Source organism: Halichoerus grypus, chromosome 6 (assembly GCF_964656455.1).
Source record: "Halichoerus grypus chromosome 6, mHalGry1.hap1.1, whole genome shotgun sequence".
In the NCBI taxonomy this organism is placed as follows: domain Eukaryota; kingdom Metazoa; phylum Chordata; class Mammalia; order Carnivora; family Phocidae; genus Halichoerus; species Halichoerus grypus.
Window position 1 is genome coordinate 61943345 of NC_135717.1, and position 19790 is coordinate 61963134.

The window sequence follows — 19790 nt, forward strand, 5'->3', positions numbered from 1 at the left end:
TCTGAATCTTATTGGCCTTAGGGTCCTTTTATACTATTTAAAAATTATTAGGAATTCCAAAGAACTTTTGTTTAAGTGTTGATATTTACCATATTAGAAATTAAAACAAACGTTTAAAATACAAGCATACACGATCATACATTGTTAGCCGTTAGAGCTCTGACCCACTAATCATGCGAGTTGTGATACTATCACGTATCCTATCTTTAGAAACCTTCACGGTACACTTAATAAGAGAATGAGAGTGAAAATGTCAAATAACATTTAGCATTATTGAATGGATGGATCTTGGAACTCCGGGGATTCTCAGATGACATGAGAGAACTGTTTTAAACCATGTATAGGGTTCATGGATACAAAATGATAAAGGGTCCGTTAAGGTTTAATGCCCTTAAGGGTATTAAGGTTTCATTTCTGCATTTCTTGCTTTTTTCTTTCCCTTGTCTTAAGAGGTTTAACTCAGACAATCTTGTTTAAAAAAAGAGAAGGGAAGTATTTTTGTTATATATTCATTTTCTGTTTCATGGCACTGTAGTTTTTGGATCTAGTGTGGACTGAGACTTATTCTCTTTTTACATGGAAATGATTAGATCACCCGAGGCTTTCATTTCTCAGATAAATTTGTGATGTTTGTCCAAGGCTTAAAAATTTCTGAAGATAGGGACGCCTGGGTGGCTCAGTCAGTTGAGCGTCTGCCTGTCGCTCAGGTCATGATCCCAGGATCCTGGGATCGAGTCCCACATTGGGCTCCTTGTTCAGTGAGGAGCCTGCTTCTCCCTCTGCCCCTGTTGCTCCCCCTGCTTGTGCGCTCTCTCTCTTCTTCCTCTAACCAAAGGAACATCTGAATGAGAATTATGAGAAAGTAATTTCCTTTGGGCTAGTTTTTAGCATTCACTTGAGAGTAGGTAGCAGGATTATATTTAGAACTTTGGGACCAGTTGGGAATACTAGGTAGAGATCTAAAGATTGCTTACTCAAAACATAGTTTCTTAGCTTTATTTTATAGCTCTAAATTCACAAGTATTGGTCAAGCTATATTCATTGTAACTAAAAAAAGCACCTTCCCAAATCAAATATTAAAATATTTCCTATGTTCTGTATGACTTTTGTTTTAGAGTTGGCTTTCCCAGCAGTAGTGGGAATAGTTGAGAATTTATTATATAGTATCATCTTCTCAGCTATGTATGCATAGTCCATCTCCTTGTTTTATTATTTTTATTTTATCTTTTTAGAGAGAGAGAGATGGGTGGAGAGAGGGAGAGGGAGAGGGAGAATCCCAAGCAGGCTTCACGCTCAGCAAAGGGCCTGATGGGGGAGCTCAATCTCATGACCCTGAGATCATGACCTGAGCCTAAATCAAAAGTTGGACACTTAACTCACTGAACCACCCAGGTGCCTCTTTATTATTATTATTGTTATTTAAAATTTTTATCGATTTGAGAGAGAGGGAAATTGAGAGAACGAGTGGGAGGAGTGGCAGAGGGAGAAACAGACTCCCAGCTGAGCAGGGAGCCCGATGCGGGACTTGATCCCAGGACCCTGGGATCATGACCTGAGCCGAAGGCAGCCGTTTAACTGACTGAGCCACCCAGGCACCTCCCTTTATTATTTTTAATAAATAAATGGAATATTGGTTTTAAGGAGCACTATATTATTTAAAAATAATATATGGAAAGTCAATTTTAATTCTACTAAGATACTCTGTCTATTGATTAACCACCTCTAATGTGTGCTCTACTTAATGTACCAGTTCATTCCATGCCTTTTATCAGTCATATGATCAGGTCTGTACTAATAAATCGTACAATATTTTTTTCACCCCTGTAGTTTTATGTTCTTTCTTTCCTTGTAGAATTAACACTGTATTTTCAAAAGATTTTCAATTATCTCCTAGAGTAATGCGTACAGGCAATAAATCCAAAGTTATTTACCTATACAAGTGACTTGTTTGCTGTTACTTCTTCATGAGCTTGGTAGATCCAAGAAGTAGGACTTTTAAAATACCTACAGGCTCCTGTAACAAAGGAAGATCTGAAACAAAAATTATAAATACAAGCAACTTAAAACGTTCATGTAGATTGTTTCTCTTCTCACTTGATGCCTTTTATAAAGTAATGAGCAAAGTTAGTTCTCTAGGGACCCAAGATTGTGTGTTTAATCATTTAATACAGATTTCTTCTGTACTGTGCCCTGATCATTTTATATCCTCAATATTCCTGGAACCATTCTGTCAGTGCAGGTGTACTTCATCTTTATTTTGCATTACTGCCTTCTAATTCATCTCCCATCTTTTATTACAGTGCCCCTCAAATTCATCCCTCTCCACAGCATTTAGAGTGATCTGTCTCAAATGTAAATATGACTATGAACCACTGTTGAAAATACATTTGTGTCCAGGTATCTTAAAATTACATATAAAGCTTTCAAAATCTTGACTTCCTCTTAGATCCCTGTATTTTAGACAAATATTTACCCTGTTGTGTGCTTCTCTCCCTTTTAGACAAATATTTACCCTGTTGTGTGCTTCTCTCCCTTGTCTTACTACAGCCTTGCGTACTCTCCCCATTTTCCTCCCTCTAACCCCTTTGAATCTGGCTGACCTCACTGTTTTCAGTTTCAGTTCAGGCATTATCTCCAGAAAAACCATTCCTGACACCTTTTATCTACATGCTTCTTTAAACCCGGGTGCCTAGCACTTACTGGGAGCTCCGTAAATAATTACTGAGTAAAATAAAGACTGTTTACACAGAGATGACTTAAGAGATTGCTCCATACAGGGGCACCTGGGTGGCTCAGTCGGTTGAGTGTCCAACTCTTGATTTTGGCTCAGGTCATGACCTCAGAGTTGTGAGATCGAGGCCCGTCTGGGGCTCAGTGCTGGGCTTGGAGCCCGGTCAAGATTCTCTCTCTCTCTCTCTCTCTCTCTCTGCTCCTCCCCCTCTCTAAAAAAGGAGAGAGAGTGAGAGAGATTGTCCCATACAGTCCAGGAGCAAAAGAAATAGATATATAAAGAAGTAATTTACAGTTCAGGTGGTGAAGATACACTAGAAAAATCGGTAAAGTACTAAGGTAGCCCTGAAGAAAGAGACCCCTATTTATCTGGGGAAGAATAGCCATAATCAAGGATGACTTTACATAGCAGTCTGTGTCCTAAAAGATGTGAAGAAATTTATCAAGTAGTAGAGGAAAACATTTGAGGAATGTTTACACTCATCAGGGGCATACACCCATAGGAAGGTTGTACACTAATAAAGGCATAAAAAATACTAATAATTTTGGAAACCATGAATAATGTTGTAGTTGAAGCTTTGGGTGTTAAGAGGTGCTGTTACAAGGTAAAGAATAGTCTGTTGTGATTTTATATGTTTCTGCTGCATTATAAAATTTTGTTTCTGATTGTTTTGTTCATTGATGTTAGGTGGATGAACTTGTGAATGAATCTTTGAGATGTTTGTATGTCTTTAACCTGGTGACATTTAGTATTTCCCAAATGCTTTGTTGAAGTTTTCTATAATTAAAAGTATTTCTTAAAGTAAATATTCAGCTAAAGATTAAGTTTAATTTAAACTATCAATAGATAAAATGTCATTTTCTATTTTTAAGAAGGTTATAGCTTTTATCTAACCATTCTAAGTAGTCCATTTTAACTAAATATATAGATTTGCCAGCAGAATGACTTAGAAAGGACATCAGAGGAAGAGCAAAAAAGACTTGAAAGTGAAAATAACCACCTACAGGTATGTAAAAAGTTAAATTTAAATTTAAATTTCTGATTTTATATTGTTTTTCCTGCTTTAATAATGTAACATAGTTCAAATGAAATGATCATTTGAATGGACATATTGAAGTCAATAGATTATAATTTAATATTTAGTTTTTATAAAATTTTACAAGTTACAAAACTTAAAATATTGTTAGAATTTATAGTAACTTATACCTAAACTTCATCCTTGGAATTGAGATAAAAAAAAATTCCTGAATATTGTTTGCTTCTTCCCATTTTTGTAACTTTTTATGTGATAAAGAAGGTAACATCAAATATTGAATCATATGTTTAAGCAGGTGAAATTATGAGCAGTATAATAATGATGACTACTGACTTAGATTCATGTAGAAGGAGTAATTTTTCTCAGTGGTTCAAAATGTGCAGTTCTGTATTGCCAGTCACTGATGCCAAGATTAAAGATTTATTTTGCCTTGCGATCTCTGTGTAGTTGACTTCAGAGAGTGGGGTCATAAAATCAGCACAATTGCCTATTGTAGAATCACACCTTCCAGGGTGGGACCTTTGTAGTTGGGTAATAAACAATAACTTTTTCAGTTATTTCATTTCAGCATAGGAAATCAGTAAGTATTATTAACATTTTTCTTATCCACTCTCAGTGGACATTATTTTAGAGCTGTATATAAGCAGATAATTGTAGTGATGTATAACACTATCATAGTATATAATTTGAATTGAGATTTAGGAATTTTCTTTCTGATTGATGTTAACTGATTTTGGCTCCTAATAATTGAAAATTTGCCTATTCTCTAGTTATTAATCTTTAAAGAAAATCCTCAAATGCACTGTAGGGGCTCACTATTTAAGGTATGGTGAGATAAAATGCTTTTAAGTTTGTAACATTAAAAATAATCTAATTCATTTTTTGGTAGATGTAACATGTAATGAAATGTTTATTTCAAAAAAACTGACAAAGTTAAGTTTATGGATTTATGTTTTTCTTCTGTCTTAAGCCAGGGCGAGTTATTTGTCACTTCTTTGTTACAGTATAGTGACTTGGGAGCAGCTTAACATAGATTAAGAAATTTAACAGTTAAATTTTAATTATTTTCTAATTTTTCTTTGTCCATACTTGATTACTTAAGGATAAAGGTATTTCACAAACATGTATCCTGGCAGAAAAGACATCTGAAAATCAAACCCAGCAAATTAATGTTCCACTTTTGCATCTGCAAGAAAATTCTCGAGAACCAGAAATGAATAAGAAATGTGATAGAGAGGATAATATATCTGTATATTCAGAACATCCTTCTGTGCAAAAACGTGAGGAAATCTCGATCAAACAAGGCAAATTAGCGTGGAAAAATAATTTAAAACACATCAAGGATGTGAGTTAAAGCGGAAGTTTGGTGAAACTTGTGAAAAACACAAAATTGCTCCTTATCCTAAGGAAGAGTCACTACATGGTAACTTTAAAGAAGGAGCAAACTTAATGGAAATACCTTCTAACTTGACAAATGATAGACTTGATTGTCAGAAAGAGGATATATTTGCAGTGCCTGTCCCTCTAGTACTTCAGGCATTTCCTGAACAAAAAAAGGCTAGTCTCAAATATGCTTGCCAGGCATCTTCTGATTTTTCTTTAAGTGAAAATAAATCAGACTGTGAAAATGATAACCAGACACTGAGGATGTTTTTAACAAAAATAAGAGTTTTAAAAGTGATACAGAAAATAAAAAAGTAAGGAACCCACTCGTTACATTTGAAGTGAAAGAAGACCAAGAGTTTGACATGCAAATGGCAAAAAGTTTGAACCAAAATAGCACTAATTCTAAATTAGACATTGGACGTATACCTTAGTCTAGGGATTCAGAAAGCCATTTTGACAAAAGGTTTTCCCGCTCCAATGAGATGAGACAAATGGCTCAAATAAAAAGGCAGAAAAGTTCTGCTGTTACAAACATTTACAAGAAAACAAAAGTCTTGTTCCAGAAGCCATTCTGTGCAGTTAATAACAGTACTAATAACTATAGAAGTATGGAACCCGAATTAGAAAATGTGAGTTCTTCTCCACCATGTAGTTACAGAACATCAGAAGTATGTCTAAAAGAAGAATTACAGCAAGATGTTCAAAAGTTTAAGAACGAGATAGGCATGTTACAGATAGACATCCTGGATTTGGAAAAAAAGTTCAACTTCAAAAAGAGGTAGAGGTTCACTTTGCTGCTGCTCTTTTGTTTTTTTCTCGTTATCAATTATCTGAGTCATTTTGATTTTCCACTTAGGAAAAAAGTTCGTGTATAGAATGGGGTTGTCTAAATATGTAATTGTGCTCTCTCTCTGATAAATAAATAAATAAAACCTTTAAGAAATTTATAATTAATGAAAAAAAGTTCTTTTTAATGAATAATGTAGTAACAATTATCCTTAGTATCGAATTTCCATTACAGATTAATGAAGAAAAGAAGAGACACCAAAGTAATGGGACGGCAGTATTAGAAAATGTGTATGCTGTCGCTGCTGCTGCTGCTGGACTAACTCAACAAAGAGAGAGTGGGAAAACTGAAAACCACCTCTTTCCTGTTGGGAAAAAGGAAGATTCTGATGGGTAAGCCTATGGCAATATTTCAATAGTAGGTAATTATTATTTTCCTATAAAACAAATTCTAGTTGGAGCTAACATTCATGATTAACAAATTTTATATTTTTAGTAAGGCTAGTCCATCCTGGGTGCTAATCAGAAAAATGCAAATAACGAGATACCATTTTTTGCAGTCATAGTGATAAATATTTTATTAAAAAAATAATAACCAAAGTTAGCAAATGTGAGGAAAAAGGCATTCCTATACACTGTTGTTAGATGAAAGTGGTAAATCCTTTCTGAAGGGTGATTTAGCAGTGTGTTTCAAAAATTTTAAATATGCTGTCCCTTTTTTAAATTAATTTTTTAATTTTTTTAAAAGATTTTATTTCTTTACTTGACAGAGAGAGACACAGCGAGAGAGGGAACACAAGCAGGGGGAGTGGGAGAGGGAGAAGCAGGCTTCCTGCGGAGCAGGGAGCCCAATGCGGGGCTCGATCCCGGCACCCAGGGATCATAACCTGAGCCGAAGGCAGACTCTTAATGACTGACCCACCCAGGCACCCCATATGCTGTCCCTTTATTCCAATGCTTCATTGCCAGGACTAGATCCTATAGGAAAACATGACTTGCGTAAACACACACACACACACACACCACACACACACACACACACACACGAACACATTCTAAGGACATTTATTGTACATTATTGTATATATAAAATATGACAGATATGTTAAGGATATTTATTATAGCATTGTCATATCAAAAAGTTGGAGATAGTCTAAATAGCCGTCAATAAGGAAGTAAGTTGTCACCCCTATAAGACAATGTAACATGCGACCATTTGAAAAAATGAGTTTAGGTCTACATGTACTGATTGTTTAACAAAGTATATTTAAAGTGTTCGGTTTGATGTCATGTCTTACGGAAATTTTAGAATGCTTTTAATATCTGCTGAGTTGCAAAAGGAACTGGCACTCTATCTTATTACCAACAAAATTGCTAGCTATTAGGTTTTTGGTTTTGGTTCCGTTGAGCTTGAGTGTTCAAATGTTGGACTCTCAAATTGATCTGAATATTACTAAGAGATTTCGTATGTCAGCTTGTCCCATATTCTATATAAACATTTGATTTGGTGATCCTTGTGCTATAAACCAAGATGTTCCTAATGCACTGAATCTTCTTTTGAAGGTACCTTGCATGCATGCTATTAACCTTCCTTTTTAAAGAGAATATATTTCTATATGCACCACACCAAATTTTTCAACAGTGACTTCATATTATATAATTTACGAAAATTCATTTTACAAAATAGGAATATTTTCTGCATTCCAAACCCCTTATACTTCTCTTATAGAATTTTATTTTTTTAATTTTTTAAATTAAATTTAATTTTTTTTAAAGATTTTATTTATTTATTTGACAGAGAGAGAGACAGCGAGAGAGGGAACACAAGCAGGGGGAGTGGGAGAGGGAGAAGCAGGCTTCCCACCGAGCAGGGAGCCCAATGTGGGGCTCGATCCCAGAACCCTGAGACCATGACCTGAGCTGAAGGCAGATGCTTAACAACTGAGCTACCCAGGCACCCCTCTTATAGAATTTTAATATGACTAATTATTTTGGATATATCCTGGAGTTAGATGATTTTTATCAAGCATGAAATATTGCTGTTGAAACTTAATAGTTTTTCTATGGTCTTTCTAAGCATGAGAAAAAGTGATAATCACGTTATATAATATTATATATATATTATATATCTAGAAAATTTTTAAGGAGTCTTTTGGCTTTATAGTTTTGTGAATTATTTAATGCCTTGGTCTGCCTTTTTTTTTTTTTTAAGATTTTATTGATATTAGAGAGAGAGAGTGCGTGGTGGGGGAGAGGGACAAGCGGACTTGGCACTGAGAGCAGAGCCCCATGCGGGGCTCGATCCCACAACCCTGAGATCATGACCTGAGCCAAAATCAAGAGGTTTAACCAACTGAGCCACCTAGGTGCCCCCTTGGTGTGCCATTTTTTTAAAAAAACATTTAGTGCTACATGTATGTAATTTTAAAAATTATATTACAAAATATATTACAGAAATACTACATCATCATTGTGTAAGGATTGAACTAAACAAGAAAATTAAATCATCTATGATCATTCCTCTTAGCTCTGAAATCCTTAAAAGAACCATGTACACTCACTGATCCTGATTTACCTCCTATTCATTCTTGAATTCTCTCTGGTAATTTTCACTCCCACTACTCCAGAATTGATTTTTCAAAGGTTACCACTGATTTTCACTTTAATAAATCTAGACATAATTTCTTAGATCTCATTTTATTTGACCTATCAGCAATATTTGACCCAATGGAGAACTCTCTTCTCCAAAATTCTGTCTTCATTTAGCTTTCAGGATATCACTCACTCACCTGGTTTTCCCCCTGCCTTTCTAGTCTGTACATCTCAGCCTGATTTGCTTCTTTCTCCTCATCCCCCACCTCTTACTTACACATTGACATCTTCCAGGAATCAGTCCTTGATTTTCTTTCTCTTGACTTTTACTATCTTGTATATTCTAATGATCTTCAGGTTTATATCTCCAGCCCAAATCTCTCTGCATAATTCCAGACCTACATATCAAACTGCCTATTTGATAGCTCTTTGGGATAGCTATTGGGTATTACGAACTTAACATGTCCAAAATCGAACTACTGATATTCTTTCTTATACCTGCCCTTCTTGTCTTTCCTAATTGAGTTAATGACAGTTCTTCCAGTTGCTCTGCCAGAAAACTTGGTATCATCTTTGACTCATGTCTTTTTCTTTTTCATACATGTCACATCTAATCTGTCAGCAGATCTTGTCAGGTCTTCCTTCAAAAATATATCCAGAAGCCAAACACATCTTCCATGACCAAGCCACTATCATCTGTTGTGTGTATAAGTGTAATAATTAACTACTTGGTCTTCTTGTTTGTTCTTTTGTCTTTTCTCTGTTTCCAATAATTCTAAACACAGTGCATCTATTAAAACGTAAGTCAGATTATGTCTTCCTCTGCTCAAAACCTAATTGCCTCCTATTTCACTCAGAGTACATGCCAAAGTTCTTCCTAACACCTACAAGGCCTTGTATGATCTGTTCATCTTGGTCTCTCCCTGTCCCTTACTGCCTCACTCCTATTTTCTGTCCCTTTCACGCTGTCCAGCCACACTGAATTTCTCACTTTTTTCCCCTCACTATAAACACTTCAAGCATCCCTCTGTACTTGATGTTGACTCTAACTGGAGTGCTTTTCCCTCCAATACCCTCATGGCTTGCTTGCTCCTTGCTCCTTCCTTTTTTTTTTTCCCCCTTCAATTTTTTGCTTAAAAGTTACTTTCTTAGCAGGGTCTTTCTTGGTTATCCCGATTACCTCTTTCCCTACAGCACATCAAAATTTGATTTCTCTGCTTTAGTTTTTCTCCTCTAGTACTATCTTGCCTGTGTAGTTTATTGTTATTGTGTTTACTTCACTCATGAATAGGATTTTTATCTGTTCATCGCCATGTCCTCAGTGCCTAGAAAACGTTCTAGCATATATAGTTCTATTCACCAAATGTTTATTGAGTGAATGGAGTTTAACCTGCATGTATTGTTTTTTGACATCATACTAACTCTCACTTAAACAAAAAGAAAGTTTGATATGGGTCCATTCTGACAATTTAATCTGTCAGTTGTATGCATTTTTTTTTTATTTTGGGGGGCCCAATATTGTGGTTACTTGCTATTTATTCTTTTACTGGTATTTATGTTAGATTTAATTATGGTAAAATGGATCAGAGGAATAGCAAACTTCATTTATATTTTATTAAGGAAAATGAAATATGGTGGTAAATTATAGGACTTTAAAAATTGTTGCCAAAGGATTATGAGCCCTCAATATCTGAAATAAAAAGATGAAGTTGGAATTTATTGCCTACTAGTAAGATAGACCTATGCTGGTCACTTACAGTCTTTTCTGACAGAGCAGTCTGCTATTCTTATACAGGGTTTTGGGAAGAGTAGAGTTGAAGGTTTGGGAGACTTTCAGAGAATTAAGTGCTTTGTCATCATCTGAAACACCATGGTAATTTGGGTGAGACTGTTGTTGATTGGTTGGCACACAAGGAATGTGTATGGAATGGTTTTGTCTCCTATTGGCTTTCTTTTAGAAGGGAGGAGCTGACACTGCTTGGTGGGTGAGTGAGGCCAGTGGGCATTGATCAGTCACACACATTTAAAACTGGTTGTGGTGGCTTCTTGTTCCCATGGCTTCCTATTTGGGTTCCCCCCCCAAGTTTGAGGTGACTTTAACTAGATGTTTTCTATTTAAAAGTTGCTTCTATCAATTGTGTTCAAAATGAAAGCATTTCATATTCTGTAATTATAGATTTATTTTTGAGATTTGGGTTAAGAAGAATTCTTTAATAATTGCCTTCAGGAAGATCCTTCTTTTTTGGATGTTAAATTTTAACTAGAAGAGTTATCTGTGTAACAGTTTTAAGACAATAATTGCTAGCTCTGTTTTTGTTTTCAGTGCTCTTAGGGGCTCATGTTCAATTCCTAAATTAATAATCTCCTGTGGGAAATTTCAGTCTTTTTGTAAATTTATGTAGCTATAGGCTGCTCATATTCTCTTGCATACATTTAGTCCATGAAAAAGTAATTATAATTTTCTGTTGGTAAATCTAGCTTTTTATATTAGGATTAAATACTAGGCTAAAAGTATACAAAAGTTACCAAATCATTTTCTTTAAAACAATTAAAAAATTTTTTTTATTTATTTGTAAGACAGAGAGAGAGAAAGAGAGCGAGAGTGAGCGCACAAGCAGGAGGGAGGGGCAGAGGGAGAGGTAGAAGCTCAGTGGGGAGCCTGATGCAGGGCTAGATCCCAGGACCTGGAGATTATGACCTGAGCCGAACGCAGACACTTAACCGACTGAGCCACCCAGGCAGCCCCAAATCATTATATTTTCAAACAAAATTAACCAGGTTATTGCTATTTTTGAGTGATATATATAATGACATATGAGTATTTTTGAATTTTCTCCAGATTTATTGAGGTATAATTGACAGATAACTGTGTAAGTCTAAGGTATACCTATATTAATTTAATACACTTTTATATTGTAAAATGGTAATAGTGTTAATAACTCCATCATCTCACATAATTATCATTTCTTTTTTAGCAACTCTCTTAGCGACTTTCAAATATATAATACAGTATTGTTAACTGTAATCACCATTCTGTACATTAGACCCTCAGAACTTACTACTCTTGTAACAGGAAGTTTGTATCCTTTGGCCAATATCTGCCCATTTCCCACAGCCTCCTACCCCTGGCAAGCACCAGGGTGTAAATTTGTTTTATTTTTTAAGTTTCTACATGTAAGTCAGATCATACAGTATTTGTCTTTTAGTGTGACTTATTTCATTTAGCATAATTCCCTCAAGGTTCATTTATGTTGTTGCAAATGGCAAGGTTTCCCTCTTTTTTGTGGCTAAAATATTCCGTTGTAAATATATACCACATTTTTTAAACCCATGGATCCATTGATGGACACTCAGGTTGCTTCCCTGTCTTGGCTATTGTAAATAATGCTGCAGTAAACAGGGGTGCAGATACCTCTTCGAGATGATTTCATTTCCATCAGAAATGTTCCCAGAAATGGGATTACTGCATCATATGATAGTTCTATTTTTAGTTTTTTGAGGAACCTCCACAGTGTTTTGCGTAGTGGCTGTACCAATTTACAGTCCCATAACAGTGTGCAAAGATTCCCTTTTCTGTACATCTTTGCCAGTGGTATCTCTTGTCTTTTTGATGAAAGCCATTTAACGGGTGTGAGGTGATAGATACATCATTGTGGTTTTGATATGCGTTTCCCTGATGAATAGTGATGTTGAGCCCCTTTTTTGGTACCGTTGGCCATTTGAGTATCTTCTGAGGAAAGCTGTCTATAAAGGTGCTTTGCTGAGTTCTTATTTGAATTATTTGTTTTTTGCTGTTGAATTGTATGAATTCCTTACATATTTTAGATATTAACCTTTTTTCAGATATGTGGTTTGCAGATATTTTCTTCCATTCTGTAGGTTGCCTTTTCATTATGTTACTTGTTTCTTTTTTGTTTTTTAGATTTTATTTAAATTCAAGTTAGTTAACCTATATTGTTTTATTAGTTTCAGGGCTGGACTTTAGTGATTCATCACTTGCATGTAATACCCAATGCTCATCACAAGTGCCCTTCCTGATGCCCATCGCCCAGTTACAGCATCTTCCCACCCACCTCCCCTCCAGCAGCCCTCAGTTTGTTTCCTATAGTTAAGACTCTCTTACGGTTTGCCTCCCGCTCTGTTTTTATCTTATTTTTCCCTTCCTTCCCCTATACTTGACGTAAATGGAACTAGAGTGTTGCTTGTTTCTTTTGCTGTGGAGAAACGTTGTTCCATTCTTTTTGCTTTTGTTGCTTGTACTTTGGATGTCATATCCAAAAGCATTGCCAAGATCAATGTCAGGGAGTGTTTTCCGTTTTCTTGTAGGAGTTTTATGGCTTAAGGTTGTCCATTTAAGTCTTTAATCCAGTTTGGGTTAATTTTTGTGAGTGATGTAAGTTAGGGGTCCAGTTTCATTCTTTTGCATGTGAATATCCAGTTTTCTCAGCATCATTTATTGAAGAGATTATCTTTTCTTCTTTAAGTGTTCTTGACTCTATGCATGGGTTTATTTTTGGGTTCTTGATTCTGTTTCATTGGTCTTTGTGTTTGTTTTGATGCAAGTTCCATATACTGTTTTGGTGACTATAGCTTTGTAACAGTTTGAAAACAGGAAGTGTGATGCTTCCACCTTTGTTGTTCTTTCTCAGGACTGCTTTGGCGGTTTGGGGTCTTTTTTGTTCCATACAAATTTAAGGATTGCTTTTCCTATTTCTGTGAGAAATGTCACTGGAATTTTGACAGAGATTGTATTGAATCTGTAGATGGCTTTGAATAATGTGGATATGTAATATTAATTTTTCCAATCCATAAACAATGAGATATCTTCCTATTTGTGTCTCTGCTCTTTCTTTTATCAAAGTCTTGTAGTTTTTAGTGTACATATCTTTCACCTCCTTGATTGGATAATTTGAAAGTTTTAAAATTTGAAAATTTTAAATTCACAGATTTTTTTTTGGATCCATTTTCCTGTCAGTGATTTCTATTGCTTTTTTGCATTTCATTCACTCTATTATTCAGCTCCAGAATTTTTGTTTAATTCTTTTTTACTATTTCCAGCTCTTTTTTTAAAAAAAGATTTTATTTATTTATTTGAGAGAGAGAGAGAAAGAGAGCAAGTCAGGGGAGGGACAGAGAGAGGGTGAGAGAATCTCAAGCAGACCCGGGGCTCGATTCCATGACCCTGAGAACATGACCTGAGCCGAAATCATGAGTCAGACACTTAACTGACTGAGCCACCCAGGTGCCCTTCCAACGCTTTATTAAACTTCTCATTTTATTCATATAGTGTTTTTCTCATTTTATTGAATTGGCTTTTTTTTTAAAGATTTTATTTATTTATTTTAGAGAGAGTGTGTGTGTGAGTGGGGGGAATAGCAGAGGGAGAGGGACAAGCAGACTCTGCACTGAGCGTAAGCACGATGCATAGCTGGATCTCATGACCCTGAGATCATGACCTGAGACAAAATCAAGAGTCAGACGCTTAACTGACTGAGCCGCCCAGGCACCCCTGAATTGGCTTTTTGTGTTTTCTTGTAGCTCATTAAGTTTCCTTAAAACTGCTATTTTGAATTCTTTTTTGGATAAATTACAGATCTCCATGTGTTTGAGATCAATTACTGGAAGATTTGGTGTCATATATCCTTGACTTTTTATATTCTTTGAAGTTTTGCATTGCTGTCTTTGCTTTTGAAGTAGCCTTTAATGACTACCTTTCCAATGTGTCCAAACCTGAATTTTTTTTGCTCTGGTGGTGTGCTGGAACTTTTCTGCAGGAAATCTGGTTTTCCAAAAAGTCTCTCTCATCTATGGGTGATTATCTAAGACAGTGTTTTCCAGGGGCTCCCAGATGTGGCTGAGAGGAAGGGGCTGGAACCAGTTTATGGGCTATTGCTGGGTCCACAGCTGGACATGTAGTGAGTGTGCCCGTTACCCGATGCATGGGTAGGCAAGACTTTTCCTAGGTCCCTTGGTGCATGGTCCTTGATTCCACAGCTCCTACAAAGAGATCCATAGCAGTTTTGTCCCCACAAATGACATTGTATTGTAATTGTATATTTATCTGTCTTTGAAGCAAGGGATGTGTATTTCCTTGTATATGGTTGGATTTCATAACTGTTCTGTGAATTAATAAATGTTCATTGAGATGGGTAACAGAATTTTACAAAAAAATTGTTTTTATTCTTTACCAGTAAAATTATTAGAAAACATTGGCTTTTTAATGAGTATTTTAACTGGATTTTTTTAAAGTAGTGATCCTGGTTTGCATATGAAGGAAGTAAGGAAAGATGAAAATGAAAAACGGACATCAAAAGTATCTGTGATGACACCAGGGCTTGAGAAGCCTGATTCCCTACCTTCTCGTCCACTACAAGTGAATGATGACAGCACTTCAAGTGAAATGGATCAGGATGAAGTAAGGTAAAATCTATAAATTCTTTATTTCCCTCTGAAGGAAGTTTAGCAGTGATTACTTTTTAGGGAAATAAAACGCTGTCGTGTAGGTACAGGCTAAGGCAAGAAATACTCAAGTATATCAGATACACTGCTTGAAAGGTTAAGATGAGGACAAGTGACTTTGACAAGGAGCAGTTTCAATAGTCACCATGGAAGCTGGACTGTAATGAATAAGTATACAACTCCTTAGAGAATTTTTACGGGGAAAGGTAATAGAGAAATGGATGATAACTGAAAAAGAATGTGGAATTCAAGGGAATTTTCTTTCTTTTTTAATTTTAAGATGGGAGCTTTTAGAGTACATTTGTATGCTGCTGGAAATGATCCAATAGAGATAGACATGGTTATTTAATTTTGTTTGCATTTCCAAATATTAGAAAGCTTATTGATTGTATTACATTATCTTTTTTTTTTTTAAGATTTTTTATTTTTTATTTGACAGAGAGAGAGTACAAGCAGGGGAGTGGCAGGCAGAGGCAGAGGGAGAGGGAGAAGCAGGCTCCCTGCCCAGCAGGGAGCCCGATGTGGGACTCGATCCCAGGATCCCGGGATCATGGCCTGAGCCAAAGGCAGACGCCTAACGACTAAGCCACCCAGGCGCCCCTATTTTAAGATTTTTTTATTTGCTTGACACAGAGAGAGAGAATGCACAAGCAGGGGGAGTGGCAGGCAGAGGGAGAGGGAGAAGCAGGCTCTCCGCCGAGCAGGGAGCCTGATGTGGGACTCGATCCCAGGACCCCGGGACCATGACCTGAGCCGAAGGCAGATGCTTAATGACTGAGCCACCCAGGCGCCCCTGTATTACATTATCTTTTAAAGATTACAGTAATTGTCCTTAGTATTCCTATTCATGTAGTTTTGTGGCAAGAGGTTGTTGTTTGGTGTTTTGGGGTTTTTTTTGGATTTTATTTATTTGACAGACAAAGACATGGCGAGAGAGGAAACACAAGCAGGGGTAGTGGGAGAGGGAAAAGCAGACTCCCGCTGAACAGGGAGCCCGATGTGGGGCTCGATCCCGGGACCCTGGGACCATGACCTGAGCCGAAGGCAGATGCTTAACGACTGAGCCACCCAGGTGCCTGTGGCAAGAAGTTGTTGATTCAGAATTGGTTCCCCAGTGGAGTATTGTCATATAATTGAATGTGCAGATACTATCATTCATAGACTTAAAAGTATATAAATAATAGTAAATATACAAACCCTTAGGCCATTCTGAGTAGAACTAATCATTCCTTGATGATTTTAGATATTCAGTGCCTTTGACAGTATCATGAATAGCTATGGTTTTGTTAGGGACTTTGAAGTATCTGGTTGCATTAAGTTAATATTTGTTTAGATTCTGGGGAAAGGGGAAAGACTTTATTTATAATTGAAAAATAAACTATTAATCTATCATAGATTATTACTTTTAGATTATAAAGTTCTCATTACAAAAGCCATGGTTCCTGTACCGACAGTGTCATTGACACAGATTGTGTGCTCAGTAAGTATGTATTTGTGAATAAACAGTTGAATAAATAGATGAATGCCATTCATGAACTTCTTCAGAAGAAGCAGATCTTTAGTTTATTGAAAGTAGATTTTCAATATTGCCTAGGTATGAAGTCTTTTTATTTTAAAAAAATGTGTAAGATTCATAAATTATTATTTATAATTATAGCTAGAAATGGAATAATAGTAGATTCATTTGCTGTCATATTACTTGGAAACACTTAAATATTACTTTCACCACATATTGTAAAACACATGTTTTGAAGGCACATATCCTAGATTTGAATTCTGGGTCTACCCCTGACCAGCTGTATGGGCTTGGGGAAGTGACTTATTTCTGTGCCTCATTTTCTTCCTGTGTAAAATACCTAATATAATTACCTATGTTTATAAGATTGTTGTGAGGCTTAAAATACTTTCAAGATGTGTAAGGTGTTCATAATAATGCATAGTAGTTGTACAGTAAATCCTCAAAACACTAGTATCATGATTATTAAAAAAGGGTTTCTTTCAAATAAGAACTTAACTTGCACTTTCCCAATAGTTTTTAGAGCCAATAAAAGCTTGTTTTTATTGAAAATGACAACAAAAAATGTGGTATATTTCTTCGTATCAAATAATGGAAGTAACATTATGCTTTTCCTTTGCTTTTTGTCCATTTGATCTAAATTTAATGCTTAGTTAATATTATTAATAATATTGTTTAGATATGATTTAGATATTCTTTGTATTTTAAGTATTTAATACTTGCCTGAAAAGAATTGTCTTTTTTTTTTTAGACCTGCAAAGAAAACGTCTCATGAAAAGAAAGAGGTAAAAAAATATGTATACTTCTATTTCATTTATTTTTTAATTTTCACTTTATTATATTACTTTGATAAATAATATTTATTAGAAATATTATTCCATGGTAAAAAATTACTTTAGGAAGGGTATGGTGAAAAAATAGAAAATCTTCCTTTGTTGTATAGACATTTATTGTGAAAAAGTTATTCAGAAGTACTAATTATTGATAAAGGTCGTTTTGATAAAAATCAGTTCTTTTAAAAAGTACCTATGTTTTTGCTCTTATAAAAGGATGGGTATTTATCATCTCTCTACACTTAGTGTATTTTATGAATATTTGGGGGACATTTTGAAATAGTATTTTTTATTTGTAGGTCAAAAAGCAAATTAACTTTAGGGATGACCTTGACTTAACTGAGTCATCTGGAACAGCCTCAGAGGATTCCAAGTTGCCTTGCTCTAATTATATGAGTTGCAAGTCGCTAATTGTACAAGTTGGCAAGGATTGTAAAGGTAGGACCGTTGTATAAATAGAAAGCCTTTGTATGTATATTACTGTACTGATATGTGCACATCTTGTATAGTGCTGTACCACACAACACTCATGAGCTACTCATCTCAGAAATATCTTTTATATGAAAATAGAGAACTGTTGAATACTCTCAGCCAAAGGGCTATAATTTCCACTCTATGTTTTGTCATGGGAATGGCACACCTGATGTGTTGTTAACTCCGCTTCTCTTCTGTGCCTTCACCCAAGGTCAGGTTACCATTATTTTTCTCCTAGAATACTGAAATAACCTCAGGACTGTTTTCCCTGTCATTCCACCTCCCAGAATCTTGGTCTACACTGCAACCATAGTTATCATAATTTTTAAAAATTCATGTTTCATCACGTTACCCCCTTGCTTAAAGCTTAGCTATTACTTCTCATTGCTCTAAGGTTGAAAGACCACAGTACTCTAGCTTCATCTTGTATTGTTTCATATCCCTCTTTTTTTTTAATTTTTTATTTTAAAGATTTTATTTATTTGACAGAGAGAGACACAGCGAGAGAGGGAACACAAGCAGGGGGAGTGAGAGAGGGAGAAGCAGGGTCCCCGCGGAGCAGGGAGCCGGATGTGGGGCTCGATCCCAGGACTCTGGGATCATGACCTGAGCCGAAGGCAGACGCTTAATGACTGAGCCACCCAGGCGCCCATGTTTCATATGCTTCTTTCCATCTGTGTCTCAGCCACTGTTTTAGATGTTTTTTCCTATAATAGAGCATTTTTTCCCCCAACAGCTTTAGTTAGGTAAACTGCACATATATGAAGTGTATAATTTGATAGTTTTGACATATGTATATGCATATGAAACCATAACCGTAATTCAGGCAGTTAACATATCTATCACCCGTAAGTCTCATGTCTCTTTATATCCCTTGTCACGAAACTGCCAAATTGTTTTCTAAAGTAGTTGTACCATTTTCCATTCCCACCAGCAGTGTATGAGTTCTGATTTCTCCCTGTATATTCATGAACACTTAGTATTGTCAGTTTTTAAATCTTAGCCATTCTGATGGGTATGTAATATATATATCATTATGGTTTTAATATACATTTCCCTAATAACTGATAATGTTGAGCATCTTTTCATGTGCTTATTTGCCATCTGTATATCTGCTTTGAACTATCCAAATCCTTTGTCATTTTAAAAATTAGGTTGTTTTCTTATTTGTTGAGTTTTGAGAATTCTTGTATATTCTAGATATAGTTCCTTTATCACCTATATATATTTTTTAAGATTTTATTTATTAATTTGACAGAGAGAGAGACAGCTTGAGAGGGAACACAAGCAGGGGGAGTGGGAGAGGGAGAAGCAGACTCTCCGCTGAGCAGGAAGCCCGATATGGGGCTCGATCCCAGGACCCCAGGATAATGACCTGAGCCGAAGGCAGACGCTTAACGACTGAGCCACCCAGGCGCCCCTCACCTATACTTTTTTGTAAAGATTTTCTCCCAATCTGTGACTTTTCATTCTCTCAACAGTGTCTTTTGAAGAGCAGTTTTTCTTTTTGATGAAATCCAGTTTATCCATTTGTTCTTCTATGGATTTTTGCTTTCGGTGTTCCTATCTAAGAAATCTTTGCCTAGCACAAAGTCAGAGGTTTTCTCTCATGCTTTCTTTTAGAAGTTTCATAGTTTAAAATCGAAGTTTTATAGTTTTAGGTCTTACGTTTAGATCTGTGATCCATGTGATCCATGTCATCCATTTGTATTCTTTTTTTTTTTTTTAAGATTTTATTTATTTATTTGACAGAGAAAGAGAGAGCATGAGCAGGGGGAATGGCAGGCTGAGGGAGAGGGAGAAGCAGGCTCCCCGCTGAGCAGAGAGCTGGACATGGGGCTCGATCCCAGGACCCTGGGATCATGACCGGAGCCAAGGCAGACACTCAACCAGCTGAGACACCCAGGCGCCCCCATTTTGTATTCTTTTTTTTTTTTTTACTTATGATGCATAGTATGGATCCAGGTTCATTCTTTT

The 19790-nt window shown here is 36.0% G+C and overlaps 1 pseudogene across 1 annotated transcript in view; it reads left to right on the forward strand.

Moving 5' to 3' along the window:
• Nucleotides 1–19790, forward strand: part of LOC118533186 (ankyrin repeat domain-containing protein 26-like) — an 84743-nt pseudogene that overhangs the window by 37123 nt on the left and 27830 nt on the right. Inside the window, exons 15-20 of the transcript XR_013449015.1 lie at nt 149–150; nt 3669–3737; nt 6175–6332; nt 14781–14951; nt 17258–17291; nt 17639–17777. The product of XR_013449015.1 is annotated as an ankyrin repeat domain-containing protein 26-like (transcript). The remainder of the gene's footprint in view (nt 1–148; nt 151–3668; nt 3738–6174; nt 6333–14780; nt 14952–17257; nt 17292–17638; nt 17778–19790) is intronic.